This window comes from Typopeltis vanoorti, chromosome 17 (assembly GCF_054136105.1).
Source record: "Typopeltis vanoorti isolate ZY-2024b chromosome 17, IOZ_Tvanoo_1.0, whole genome shotgun sequence".
NCBI classification, from domain to species: domain Eukaryota; kingdom Metazoa; phylum Arthropoda; class Arachnida; order Uropygi; family Thelyphonidae; genus Typopeltis; species Typopeltis vanoorti.
In genome coordinates this window covers 58679758-58691781 of record NC_143565.1, presented here as the reverse complement: position 1 = coordinate 58691781, position 12024 = coordinate 58679758, and the positions used below count along the sequence as shown (strand labels likewise).

General features: G+C 34.4%; 1 protein-coding gene across 1 annotated transcript in view; it reads left to right on the top strand.

Moving 5' to 3' along the window:
- Nucleotides 1-12024, top strand: part of Kif3C (Kinesin family member 3C) — a 685271-nt gene that overhangs the window by 442934 nt on the left and 230313 nt on the right. The gene's annotated exons all lie outside the window — the stretch shown is intronic.

Sequence of the window (12024 nt, the reverse complement as noted above, 5' to 3'; positions counted from 1 at the left end):
TCATCCTTTTGTATGCCCAGTTAGTTTGGCTAAACATTTCATAATCAGTGCCTTCTGTATTCCCAGGCTTATGACAACATCATATTAAATATACTATTCTATTAACATGCTTGTGATGGGCCCTGTTTTGTGCCTTATGTTGCACAAGTACAGCACAAAACTCATCCCCGCATCTTAATAGATATGTGTAGGAGTGAATAATCAATTAACCTCAAAATCATCACGTGTACTATTATTTGCCACATCTGTGGCACTGATTTTAGTTGACCTGGAGAGATCTGTTTATCATTTGCCTTATAGTATCCCACATATCTCCTCTTATCTTGCCTAAAACAGATATTCATTAGAAACTAGAAATTCAATTTCTTTGTTTCCATACAAGAAAAAGATTTTGAAATTCACAAGCCTTTCATTAAAATCTCAGATTATGACACCCATTATACACATGCAAGTGAGTTTATCTAAACATTTCATGATCATTTCTTTCTGTATTCCCAGGTCTATTTAACGACATCCTATTTGATATGTTTTTAGTGCTACTGTTTTCAAGTTGGGATCTTATCATGTGATATCCAGTTCTTTCCTTTCTTTGCTTATCTTATCCTGAATTTTTTCCATTCTTCTTTTCCCCATTTTACTTTCCATTTAACTGGTGATAAGTTCAGTATGAGAGAGGACATGAAAAGGTTGTTGGAAGAGGCGAGAGTGAAGAATGAGAAAGTGAAAATCGTTAGTATTTTACCTCACTATGATAAAAATGAATTAAGAAGGAGACTATGATGGCAAACGATTCGATGCATAGGCTATGTAGAAAGAATGGATGTGAGATTTTGGATGTGTGGAGTGAGTTTGAGGGAAGATTGGATTTGTATAAGAGGGATGGCCTACACCTAAATGCGTTTGGTATCAAGTCTAGAAAAACTAATACTAATAATTGGTATGAGACCTAACACAGAGAATCAGGGAAACTAAATTATAAAGAGAGGAATGGTGTGAACGTGAGTGCAAGAGTGACAGTGTCATATAACTGTGTTAATAACGGGAATAGGCTTTGTCATGGAAATGTTGATGAGGAGAGAACGATTTTGGGTACAAACCCAAAATGATGATGCTATTAGAATCAGACCTACTAACTGGTATCAAATGTCAAGGGTACAGTATTTGTAGGAAGGATATGAGAGGAGCGGGCATACTGCTAATAACATTGCATGACTTGAATCCAGTCAGAGTTGAGACCTATGATCAGTGGTGAGCTATGGAAATTTTAACAAAGGGCTTGTATCGTTGAGCAAAAAAAAAAAAATAATAATACTTATATTGTGACTTTGTAGAGCTTCTGACAGATATGATAATTCCTGTAGGATATCAATCATTAATGCTAGATCTTTTAAAAATTCCAAATTGAGAAGTCGGTTTAAAAAGCCCTTATATTTATCATTCGATGGCTTTGTTTATTTTTTGATAAACAAGAAGATTGATGATAAAAAGCATATAATTTATCCATATATATTTCAAAATGATTTATTTCTTTAATGTTTTTTATTGAATCGTCTAATGCTAAGTGTAAACGATGAGCGCAATGCCAAATCACAACATTGGGAAATTTTTGTAGAAATTTGATTGCAACAGCTGATTTGTTTCCTAACATTTCCTTCCATGCAATGAAATGATTTTTTATATAGTTATCAGAAAATACATATGAATTTAAAGTAATAATTATAGTAGTATGTATACATTCCATGATGGTATTTTCTAGTTCTACAAGATTATTAAACAAGATGAACACAGGACTCGCAAGTTTCAGAAAAATTTAACTAAGGGCTCGCACGAGCCCTTTATAGCTCACCACTGCCTATGATTGTAGTAATACTAACAATATTTCATGTGGTAGTGAGTTTGAAGCCATCTGGTGTGAGGTGAAATATAACAAGATCAATTACATAGTGGGGTGTTGTCACAGACCTGATGGATCGGTTGCTAATGGTGCAGAAATGCATAACCAAATAGAAAAGATGAGCATATAAAGAGTAATCGTAATGGTCGACTTTAATTATCCAAATATTGATTGGGTAGCAGTAGAATCGCATGAGAAGAATGAAAATGCATTTAAGCTGTTGCGGGACAACTTCCTCAAGCAGCATGCGACAGAAGGAAGTTGTAGCAAGTTGTAAGGCTTCTGGTTCAGTATGCAACTGTAGTGCAGTGACATAATGGTCTGCCAATATACATGTTATGATGACTGCTGTATAGCTGTTTGAAGGGGGCCTGTGTATTTATGTGGTCAGTACAAGATGAAGTGATTGTAGTTTCAACTACCTCTTCTTGTATATATGACTGTATGGATGTAGTTATGTTATATGCTGATAAGAGATCTAGGTATTGTGTTGTGTTTTTATTTATGTTCATAATGTTTATATTTATGTCACCTATTATCAGGTATTTTGAGGCATCTTATTCCATGGCGAAAAACCATCTGTTTAATTCATCTAGAAATTTTGTGGTACTTAACAGGCTGGTCTGTATATTGCATTGAATATCGAGGAGTTCTCTAGTTTGGTATTTTTAACTTTGATGCATATATTTTTTGCAAATTCTAATTTATAGTTTATTTCTAGTGCTTCTAATTTATGTTTGCTGAATAATATTATACCACCACCTTATTTAGTTTGTCTGCAGTATTAGTAGTAGTAATAATAATAATAATAATAACAAAGACCTTCAAAAACAAGTCAAATTTATTAATCTGTGCAATTTGTGTATTGATAAAATAAGTGTGATGTGTGTCAACATTGTAATGTTCTTTATCTGTTGCATCCATACGAATGTAAGAGCAACACTAACCAACATCTATTTAGCCAGAAACATAAAGTTGCTAAGAAAAGTCTGAGTTGATTCAAAGCATAAGTTCATTTATCATAAGATATAATGATGGAGAAAGTGATAAAACAGCAGCATGTGAAGCTGTTGCTTCAGCAGCATGTGAAGCCTGTTATCATGAATCCAAATTTTCATGCCGAAGACTGCTTGTCAAAATTGTAAAAAAAAGAAAAAAAAGAAAGAAAAAAAAAGATTTATCAACCAAAATTTTCTTCTGCACAGAAGGAAGCAATAATCGCTAAACCCCTCCCATTTTGGCCTTAAAGAATTATGGTCAATTAATCTATTTCTAGTTTTTTTTTCCTGGTCTTCTGGACTTCATACACTAATAATGTTTAATACTTCCTCCTTTCTTTAGTTTTAAATGTAGTATTCCCCTTGATAAATAATTATATTCTTGAACTTGTTCTGTTATATCTTTATGTACGACGGTGGTCTGAAAGGTTCCCGGCCTAACAATGAAAACCGGTTTTTGTAATTTCAAAATTATTTTTATTTTTCAACATAATCTCCCTTAAAACATTTATACATCCCTTAATACGTTGATTTCAGCGCTATTATCTCATGTATAGTGAGTTCTTAGTAAGATCTGCAAAATACCCCTCCCTCAACAGCTGCATTCACCTCTTGATTTGAAGAAAAACGCTGAACAGCAAGAAAGAGTTTTAGTTTTGGGAAGAGATAGAAGTCAGAGGGAGCCAAATCTGGGGCATACGCTGGATGTTCCAACAATTCACAGTGCAGATCCCTTAATTTTCCCATTGTCAAAACACCTTTGTGGGTATGTGCATTGTCCTGATGAATTATTTTCTTCTACAAACTGGGTCTTTTCTCATGAATTTTTTCATCTAGTCTGGTTAAAAGATCAGAATAATATTCCCCAGTTATTGTTTTAGCCTTTTCAAGATGATTAATAAACAAAATGCCTTTAGCATCCCAAAAACACCGATGCCATGACCTTTCCTGCTGATGAAGCCGACTTTGTTTTCTTTGGTGCTGAACAACCGGCTTCTGTCCACTGTTTTGAGTGCTGTTTGGATTCTGGTATGTAATGGTGAATCCAAGTCTCATCCATAGTAATAAATCAATGCACAAAATCAGTTTTTTCTTGTTGAAATGCTCCAAGCACTATTCAGAGATTTTCGTGCGAGTGCATTTTTGATCTGCACGGCACCCATCTTGCCATTCTTCATGCAAAATGTATCCTACACATTCTTTTGAAATGCCTATAGTCTCTGCAATTTCACACACTTTGACTCACTGGTCATCCAATACCATATGGTGCACTGATTAATAATTTCTGGTGGTGTTACACTTTTTGGATGTCCTTCATGTGGATCATCTTCAACACTGGTACGGCCGTGGTTAAACTTGGCAGCCCATTTCTTAATTGTCGAAAACGAAGCAGAAGAGTGCCCATAAACTTTTATGAACTTCGAATGAATTTCTTTTGCCGTTTAAGCCTTCTTTTGCAAAGAATTTTATAATTGCATGATACTCAATTTTATCCATTTCAAGGGATACACACAACACTTTTGCTTCAGACAGCTGTATAAAACAAACTACTTGATAAAATGACCTGCAATTTCACATGGATACTTATGACAAATGTACCAACTTAGAAAAAAAACTCTTGCCGATAGTGTTGCCATCTATGTTCGAAGCTTTATATCATTATATCACCCATGTATCATTATTCCAAACCCTTTAGTTACTCTTTCATGTTTTCTTAACTCTTCTATATGTTAGTATGTAATTGTGTGCTGAAACAGCATTGTGTGTTTGCTTTGCTGAAACAGCACAATTTTAATATTGTGATTTTCAAATTTTTCAATTAATTCTTCTTTTCCAGTCAGTAATCTTACAGTCCAGATGACAGGTCTCAGTATTTTCTCTTTGGCTTTGCTTTCCCTATTCCTTCACTTCATATAGTCATCTGATCTTTCAAACATTAGTTTTCTTTGAGAGGTTGGGTTTACTGTTGTCTAGTGCTCCAACCCTACTAGAGAATGTCTCCTGTGTTGGTCAGGTATATTGATATATTCTTTCTTACCAAGGATGGCCATTTGGGAAGTATCAGGCCATCTCACAAGTAATGTCGTTCTTAGCATTAAGTTTTGAAAGGATATAAGAGGTAAATGACTTGCTAATTTAATCAAGTATATATTCTCCATTTGAATCAATAATGCTCTTCCAACATTGTGAAAGCTTCATAATGCCATTTCTATAGAATTCAAGAGGTTTGGAGACAAAGAAATGGCATAGGCTCAATTTCAGTGCCTCGAATGTATCATATTGTTTTCATTAATGAAATGTTGCAAACTTTGAAATAAGTGGTGATCTGAAGGTGCAAGATCAGAAGAATACAAAGAATGTGGAAACTTTACCCAGTCGAGGTCCTCAATCTTGGTACAGGTGACTCTTGCACTATGAGGGTGTGCATTATCATGATGAAAAACAACACCCTTTCAGTTAACCAGAGAACATCTCTTTTCTTTCAGTTTTACATTAATTTGATTGTTCACAGTATACTTCAATTGTGATTGTTTGGTTTTGTGGAAAGAGTTCAAAGTGCATAATACCAGCCATATCCCACCAAATGCTTAACAAAACCGTCTGAGGATGAAGATCTTCTTTAGATTGAGGTTTAGCCACTTCCTTCAGCACATAACATTCTTATAAAGTATCCACTTTTCATCCTATAGATGACTACACCACTCAAACATTGAGATTGAACCTCTCGAGAATGAAGAGCAGTTCAGATGTTGATGCACTCCCTTCGATTGTTGTTCATCAGTTTGTGAGGAACCCAATTGCCGAGCTTAGACACTATTTCAAGTTCTTGCAAATGGTGATGGATGGCTGATGATGGTGAATTAAGATCTTTTGCTAAACCTTCAACAGTTTTGCGCTAAATCTTCATCAGTTGCATTGGCATTTCTTGCAATAGCAGCTTCCAGCTTATGATTATCAAGAGAGAGCGAGACAGGGTGCCCAGAGTGAGGGGAGTCTTTCAAGCTAAAATCCCCTTGTCGAAATTTTTAGAACCATCGCTGGTACTTTTGCACATTCAAAACGTTATCGCCATACACTTCTTGCACATTTGTTACAGTGTTAGCAGCATTGTTGCCTTTTTTTTAAACTCGTAAAGTATGATGTGCCTAATGGGCTCTTCAGTGACCTCCATAGTAATAAAGAGTTATTTAAATAATAACTTATGTATGATGTTCTTGCATGGTGGAATCCCTTAGAATGAGACTGCCTCAGACTAGTGGTACTTATAAAGCTTTAAAAATTTATGTTTAGACAAGCTGAGACATGGAACCCAATTGCCGAGCTTAGACACTATTTCAAGTTCTTGCAAATGGTGATGGATGGCTGATGATGGTGAATTAAGATCTTTTGCTAAACCTTCAACAGTTTTGCGCTAAATCTTCATCAGTTGCATTGGCATTTCTTGCAATAGCAGCTTCCAGCTTATGATTATCAAGAGAGAGCGAGACAGGGTGCCCAGAGTGAGGGGAGTCTTTCAAGCTAAAATCCCCTTGTCGAAATTTTTAGAACCATCGCTGGTACTTTTGCACATTCAAAACGTTATCGCCATACACTTCTTGCACATTTGTTACAGTGTTAGCAGCATTGTTGCCTTTTTTTTTAACTCGTAAAGTATGATGTGCCTAATGGGCTCTTCAGTGACCTCCATAGTAATAAAGAGTTATTTAAATAATAACTTATGTATGATGTTCTTGCATGGTGGAATCCCTTAGAATGAGACTGCCTCAGACTAGTGGTACTTATAAAGCTTTAAAAATTTATGTTTAGACAAGCTGAGACATTTGAACAAGTACAAATAAAAAACATCACTTTTGAGATGACTTGATATATATATGTTTTACTTACATCACCTGTTCATGTCTGCTCCATGAGGTACAAGTAGGATTAGGAGAGGATAGATATGCTAATCTGTTTATTTCATTGTAATATGACATATTTTTGCAAACATCACAGATTGCCGTCGTTTATCTCATCATTAGCAGGTGCAGTTCCGTTTGAAAACATTAACAATATTTCCCACATCTTTCCTCCTTCCTATCCTTGCAGAAAATTCCTTATCATTGCATTTGTTTTCCAGCCTCTATATCAACTTAACCAAGTTTCACCTATCCTTGAATATATTACCTCATTGAGTGCATAAACTCAGCTCCCTTACTTCTAATACTCTTTGTATTAGTCATCATCAAATTTCTAATACGTTCTTTCATGAGGTGTACTGGATATTATGATGTATTTCATGAAACGTGTACATTATCATTAACTTCCTATTGACAGTTTTCTTCCAGATTAATCTGCTCTCTTTCTTCCAGGTTTGTTATTGTCAGCTCTTATATCTCAGTCGAAGTCACATCTAACTTCATCAATCTATCTACATCTTGCTCTCAAGCAGGGCTAATCTGAAGTGACAATACCACATCAGATTAGGCCTGCTCGCACACTCCTGAATGTAACAGTCAAGTTCCTTCCTAATATCTTCATATTTAATATAAATAGTTACGAGTTTTTAATAGAAATTTGAAGTTTAGAAGACTTATTACAAAGAATTGCTGTAATTAAGTAATAATAATAATAATATAACAAATTGCTTTATTTAAATTAAGGGGATATTAAATCCCACATTGTTTTAAAACCGAATAAGAAACTCAAAGATCGGAATCAGAGAATCTACGTACTAGAACTACTTGCATTAGCTCACACTAGTAATCGCCGATACGTTTATAGTTTACTATATTCGACATGAAACTCTCTGATTCCGATCTTTGAGTTTCTTATTCGGTGTAATAACAGCATACATTTCCTAGGAAATGTGTTTTTACATTATTGAAAATACCAAGAATAGCAATCAGAACTTTACCACCTTTGCTGCGTGTTGCCCAAGTTTGTACTACGTACTAGGACTACTTGCATTGGCTCACGCTAGTAATCGCCGATACTTTTATAGTTTACTATATTCGGCATGAAACTCTCTGATTCCGATCTTTGAGTTTCTTATTCAGTTTTAAAACAATGTGGGATTTAATATCCCCTTAATTTAAATAATGTTTCTATCACTGAAATGAAGCCTGTTGGCTCTTTATATTTAAAATAACAAATTGCCTTTAATACGTTTTTTCACTATCCTAATTTTTCTCAGAGCTCTTATATCTTCTGGTCTCCAGTCTTTATCAACTAGTGTGAGACCATCACCCCCACTTGGAAGCCAGAAGTAGCTTGAAAACATACCATGTGTGATGTCTAGAGGAGGGCTTCTGGACCAGGTTGTAAATTATTATTATTATCCCATCTGGTTGCTGGGATTTGAATGGGATGAAGTAACCTGTACATTGTTGATTATGAGGATAGACTGAAGACATGCTGACTGTGGTGGATTTACAAAGGGGGGGTGGTATGATTGAGACATTTTAGCTGTTGAAGGGTTATTAAAATACCCACTGTTAATCCAGTAATAACATTGGACTATCCCTGGAATGTAGAAAAGAAAGTAGTGAGTAAAAGGGTAAGAAGTAGTTTTTTGTGTGGACAATGGTAGGAAGCATTGCCTTTAGAGAATGGTGAAAGTGCAAATGTTGGGCAAATTGAAGGACAAGTACAATAGATTTTGTATTGGCTAGTGTTGATTTCCCATGTGGAATCTTGCAACTCCATGGAGTTCAAGAAAATGATGATAATAATAATATAACAAATTATCTTTAATACGATTTTTCACTCTCCTATTTCTCAGAGCTCTTATATCTTCTGGTCTCTAGTCTTTGATCCATAAATTAAAAGTGGTTTGAATGCTGTCTTGTATACTGCTAGTTTAGTGGTTTCGCTAATTTCTCTCTTCTTCAATATAAATTTATTCAGTTGACTTCCAGCAACACACTTTTGTCAATTCTGTTATCTGTTTCCATGTTTAATTTGCCATCTTCACTAAAATTATGCTTAAACAGCTGAAATGTTTTGCTTGTTCTGTAGATTCTCCATTCAGAATGCAGTTGATGTTTTCAATGTTCTTGCATATTTTTATACTTTTTGTCTTTTCCATTGCTGATTTTCATATCGAATTTATTATCTTGGATATTCAGTTTACTTATGGATCCCTACAGACATGTACTTAAATTGTTTTAAGAGAATGATATCATTTGCATAAAGTAAAGAGGTGACATTAGCATCTCTAGTTTTTGATAAGTTTAATGCCACTTTCCCATAATGTGATCTTTATAGATGATGAATAACAATGGAGATGATATACACACTTGTATCTCACCTGATTTTGCATCAAACTATTTTCCTGTATCTCCTTCAGTTCTAACTGCTGACTTACAACTTAAATATAAATTGTGTATTATATATGATGAGCCATTTACACCATGTAATCATAGTGTTTCAAACAGCGTTTCTCTTGAAACCTTGTCATATGCTGGCCTTATTGGTTGAGTTTTTAGCTTATTCAGATGTATATGATTATCTTTAGGTAGTAGATGAATTTTAACAACTAGTGTGAGACCATCACCCCCACTTGGAAGCCAGAAGTAGCTTGAAAACATACCATGTGTGATGTCTAGAAGAGGGCTTCTGGACCAGGTTGTATATTATTATTATTATTATTACGTGACACCTCCAGGGAGTCCAAAGACATCGAGGGAAGACACCTATTCTTCAACTCCACATCTTCACCACTCAATCCACCAACTACAACGAACCACAACTACCTTCATCATCTACACCAATGGCATCTAACGCCAACCACCACCACCACTAGTATTTTCACAGACACTCACGAACATCCATGCCCAATGTGGTATTCGAACCCACGGCCTTTTGGCTGGTGAGCCGATATGCTAACCACCCTGCCAACCAGGCCAGCTAAATAAGACTGGTAAATAAATAAAATAGGTACAAAAAAATTCTTAGCCAGCCTATGGTACTAGTGTACTATAGGTTTACAACTAATTAAACCTAGTGTACTATAGGTTTAATTAGGAATCCTATAAAAAGCCTTTTTCAGATTGACAGAATTTAAATACAAAACCTTGCTATGTTCCTATAATTTATCAGCTATCTGTCTTAGTGAAAATCTGATTTTGGCATTCTTTTTTTGGTCGAACTGAATTTGTTCTTCTCAAGTATGTGTGCATAAATCTTCTGGAACAACTAGTAGGGAATGCTCCTCTCAGCAAACCATCATTGAAAAATGTACACTGTTTGTCACATTGGATTTTCACCACATGCTTTGTTCCTCTTCTCACCACCATTTTGCCTTGTTAACCATAAAATTTATTACACAAAAGTTGCAACTACACCTACTAAGGAAAATTAAGCTGACAGTTGAGATTGAATTCCATAACCTTAATAGTGACATTCAGTCTCAACTATCAGCTAAATTTTCATCAAAACATATATAATATTTCACAAATATTATAGAAAATAAAATGTATCTTTGCTTAAGCAGTATTACTAGCATTCTTCTGATGCTTAATTTGAAGAAGTCCATTTTACACCACCATTTTTATGGTAGTATGAAACCTATGTAGTGGCATAACATATAATTTAGAAGGTCTAGCCTCAGAAAGTTGAATTCCACCCATCTGTGACAAGGAAAATAAAACCTGAATGAGATAATTGCAAAGGAATTGCCTAGGGTGTGTTCCATATAAGATTCTCACAAACATTTGAGAAATATTGTTGATGAGAAAATTGGTAAGTGTTCAGATCAAATAAGGGTTGTCAAGATCAGATTTTCACTTTAAGACAAGTAGTTAAAAATTGTGGGAATATAACTGAAGAGAAACTGTTCAAAATGCTACAATTATGCATAGCAGTACATAGCATGTTGTTAAGTTATGATACATCAGTTTGAATTCATAGAGGTAAATTCAAAAATGTTTCGATGTAAAGTCAGGTGTTATACAAGGAACACATTATCTCCATTGTTATTCATCACCTATATATGGATTACATCACAAAGGAGAGTAGCATTAAACCTGTTATCTAAATTTGATTTGTTAATCTGACCTCTTTGCAACAACAAGTACAACAGCAACATGCAGATGATGTTGTACTCTTAAATAAATTCAGTTCAAATTTATCGATTAGCTACTAAATTAAATTCCTCTACTAACTCCTATAAAACAAGTATCATAAAATATTTAGCTGTTATTTAGGCACAATTTTTAGTTAAGGTGAAAAATTAAATATGGAAATTGACAACAAAAATAAACAGACCTGGTATGGTAAGGAGTCAGCTGAATAAATTTATTTGGAATAATGAAATTATCCAAAACTCTAAACTAGCTGTATTCAAGACAGTATTCAAAACCAATTTTATATTATGGATCTGAGAACTAAGTTGAAAACAAAACATTTAATCAAATTCTGGAGATCAGTGATATGAGAGTTCTGAGAAAATAATAGGGGAGCTAAAAATGGCATTAAAGACTATTTTTCATATTAAAAATTCATAAATATTCATATTAAAAATAAAGATATAAGGAAGGAACATGACATTGTTGCCATTCAGGAATGTGTGAGCAGAGCTAATCTGAAGCGGAATTTTCACTTAAACAGAATGCAAGAAGAAAGATTGGCAGAACACGTGTTTGATGCCAGGTTGGAAGGAAGAAGATGTAGGTAGGATAATTGATACAGTTTCATCCTTAGAAGACTGAAATATAGGATCGGATAATATTAAGGTTTTGACAGATAACTCATGTTATACCATCATATGCATTTGTGGTTTAATATTATAGATGTGGTGAAGTTGTCTGATAGGACAGAAAAATAAGAACATCATGATAGACACAAGAAGTAAAGAAGCAGTCCTGGAAAAGAAGAAGCTAACAGATAAGCTTAGATGTTGACGATTATTCATAACTTATTTGTAATGGTATTAACAACATCATTAACAACATGATTTTATAAAACGATGTTTTATTAACTTGCTTATATTCACTGAATTTCAAATTAACATCATCAGAACACAACACAGCATGTATATACGACAGTGAGTAAGTGAAGCGATACAACTGTAGCAGACAAAATATCTAAAGTCCTATTTTGGTACCCTCTAATGTTGTAAAAAAAAAAAAAAAAAAATGTGGGAGTTGCTAT